The sequence below is a fragment of the Mesoplodon bidens genome (assembly GCF_964165515.1).
Source record: "Mesoplodon bidens genome assembly, chromosome: 17".
NCBI lineage: Eukaryota > Metazoa > Chordata > Mammalia > Artiodactyla > Ziphiidae > Mesoplodon > Mesoplodon bidens.
In genome coordinates, this window is record NC_138174.1 from 57,951,529 (window position 1) to 57,954,774 (window position 3,246).

Sequence of the window (3,246 nt, forward strand, 5' to 3'; positions counted from 1 at the left end):
GCCCGTGAGCCATGGCTGCTGAGCCTGCGCATCCGGAGCCTGTGCTCTGCAAGGGGAGAGGCCACAACAGTGAGAGGCCTGCCTACCGCAAAAAAAAAAAAAAAAAAAACTAGTAAGACCTAAATAAAGGTGAAACTCATATCATGCTTCTGTATGGTGATTCTTATCTTATACAGAAGCTTAACAGAAAGTTTATGGTATTTTGAGTAAAATGTGAAGTCTTGAATTAGCCAGGTTCGGTGTTGATTCTGGTTTTGCTGCTTATACAGTATATTACCTTGCTATGTGGCTTAATATCTGTGAGCTTCGATTTATTTATTTATTTATTTATTATTATTATTATTATTTTTTGGAACTATAATGCTTTTATTACCAGAATGTACAAAACATTGATCCCTTTATAATTCTGCAATACTGCCTCAGATTCCCACAGTTTCAAACAACTTGTCTTTTAAATTTCCATAACATCCGTTTAGCATAAATGATTTTGTTGCTGTTCACAGTAGAAGACAGTCTTTAGCTTTGATGGTTCAGACCTAATTAAACAGAAATGGCTAACTTTGGGCCTAAGATAAATGTGGTATAGAAAGAAGAGCACAGAACCCTACCAATACACATAAACCATACTCCATTCAAATAGTCCTGGGACCTTACTGAACGGACTTTAAAATAAGTAAGCCTCCCATTAAAAAACATTTTAAAATGTACTGTCTGATAAACTCAAAATACAAAAAATGCAGTATCACCAATTATGTGCATTTTCTAGGATTCGTTTTAAAATTCAGGCTAATGTTTAACAATAGCATTTCAATTAAATTATGGCATTGGAAAAGGTTATACTTCTGAGGAAAGATCACATAAACATGCTTTTTGGGAGAAGATATGTTTGGAAAACAACAGTAATGAATAATTAATATTGCTTTAACATTTCTAAAATCACATAAAATGTTCATCTTTGATTGCCATTTCAGTAAGTTTTGATACAGAGTATGTTACTGTCCACTTACTAGTAACCAGAACACACATAGAAGACTTGTAACAAATATTCAGAATCTATTATTTTCATGAGCTAAACATTTCTGAGACTTTAAGATTCATGTTTGAACATACAGTACTGCAATGTTGGCTACATAAAATAAAATAAATGGAAGATCTTTTTCAGAGGAAGTTCAATCATCAGAGGCTGTATTGCATTTAAGGATTTACCACTGGCTATATACAGAAGGGAAAGCATTTCACTTAGAAATACTTTACATTACTGGAGCTCTCTTTTTAATATGGCAACATATAGCAGCTTACCATTCTAACATTTAAAAATCAAGAGGAATAGTGCTACTCTTTTATCCTTTGGTTCCCAGGGACAAATAATGCAGTAATTACACCTCTGGTTTTCAGTTCCTCTCGAATGACATTTATTAACAGAGAGAAACCCGATGCTTTAGCTGAAATTTGGCAGCCCAAGAAGTGCACCCACCAACTGCTCCAGAACATCCCTCATGGTCTAGAAACAGTGCTTTCAGTTGACCTTTTGACCAATAATCCAGGACATATGCCAAAAGTTTCATCGAGAGAGAATTGACACGTAAAGTTCCAACAAAGACAACTCTTTATTTTCTCATTAACAGCACACATTCGTGCCACAGAACCAATGTTGTTGGTGATAGTAACTAACGTAGCTCTTGCTAGATCTTCTTTACCCACAGATTCTCCCTTCTCCTTATAAATCATATTCCCCAAACTAGATGCTACAGCCCAACCAGACCAAATCTTTCAAAATCTCCTCTGTAAATATCATGGACCAGCTTGTCAGCTTGGGTGCTCTCACCTTCGGATGCCATTTCAAGAGCCTCTTCAAAACTTTCACAGCCAGTTAATAAACTACATAAACCCAGAAAGGTACCCCCTCCAAGGCTTGTCCCAGTTACTCGTTTATAGTTGTCTTTGGAATGGACTGCTAAAATACTGACCCCGGAACCAATGATTACTACCAGCAGTGGAGAGGGATCAGCCAGGTTGAAAGGCATCTTTTGGCATCTCTCAGGTTCTGAGGCATTAGCAAAATAATAGCACTCTGCTTGTCCATTGAAACTGACAGAATCTATGTACAGCAAGCCCTTTACAAGGCAGTCAGGTTCATCCAATTTGTGCAGGTGGAGGTTTCCAACTGTGCGAAAACCGTTTTCAAACTTGTCAGCACCACCTCCTGTAGCACGTAGCACCATGTGTAGTGTTGAGAAGTTTTTCGCTCTTCCCCTTTGGATAAAAGCAGGCAGGTCCTGGGTTGAAAATCTGATAAAGTGCAGGTTCCCTGTCTGGCCAAAAAGTGTTAAATCTTTTAGTTAAAGGCGCGCATCCTGAATACCAGTGGATCCACAGGCTACATTAGAAGTCAGGTATTTCCAGCTACTTTTTAAGCTCTCAACTTCTTCTTGTTCTTCCTCTGCTGTGATATTGATAGGTTCAAAATATGAGAGCTTTACCAGAGTTCCCTGATGTCCATGCCAAACCATGGGAAAGAGGGTTTCTTGGCATCCTTGATCTTCATGGCGTCGGCCCGAGCGGCCAGAGGCAGCCTCGGGTCCTCCCCTCGGGCCGGGCGGGGCGGGGGCACCTGAGACGAGGCCCGGCCCGGGGGCAGCCCCCCCCTATCCCCGCGAGGGGCGGCCCGGACCGAGCGAGCAGGGGAAGCGGGGAGGGGGCCCCGCCGCCGCCGCCGCTCCAAACAAAAGGCCCCGGTCCCCCGAGCCGCCGCCCAATTTATCTATTATTTACACGTAGGATTTTTGAGGACTGAGTGACACATAGGTTTGTTGAGAAAATAGTATATGTGAAATAGCTTTTTCAGTACTCACTAAATTTATGTTTTAAGAAATCTTAAAAGCAAGAAATGAATATACCAAACTGCAAATCTGATTTTCAGGACTATATAGAAAATCTTCCACCAGAGCCTAAGAAATATGTGATCTAACTTAGAACGGGGAAAAGGCATCGTGTAAATAGTTTTATGAGACCAGGTTTGTTTCAGTTGTTGTGGTGGTTTTGTGTCTAAATGAAGGACTGAAGTCCATTTTTGCCTCCTTGTTATCAACAAGGAAAATCACATGGTCATATTGGGGAGAGTTTTCCTTCCCCGTCAGAAGAACCTGTTTTGACATTAAAGTTCTCTGATCAGATCTGAACCACTCTCCTCATTCACCTCCCTCTGTTCAGAAAAATACTCCTGTCGTAGATCTCAAAGAAATCAGG

General features: G+C 40.5%; 1 pseudogene across 1 annotated transcript; it reads right to left on the minus strand.

Annotated features, from left to right (window-relative positions):
- Positions 1 to 1,438: 1,438 nt before the first annotated feature.
- Positions 1,439 to 2,545, minus strand: LOC308605096 (pantothenate kinase 3-like; annotated as a pseudogene). The gene has a single exon. The product of its transcript is annotated as a pantothenate kinase 3-like (transcript).
- Positions 2,546 to 3,246: the final 701 nt, after the last annotated feature.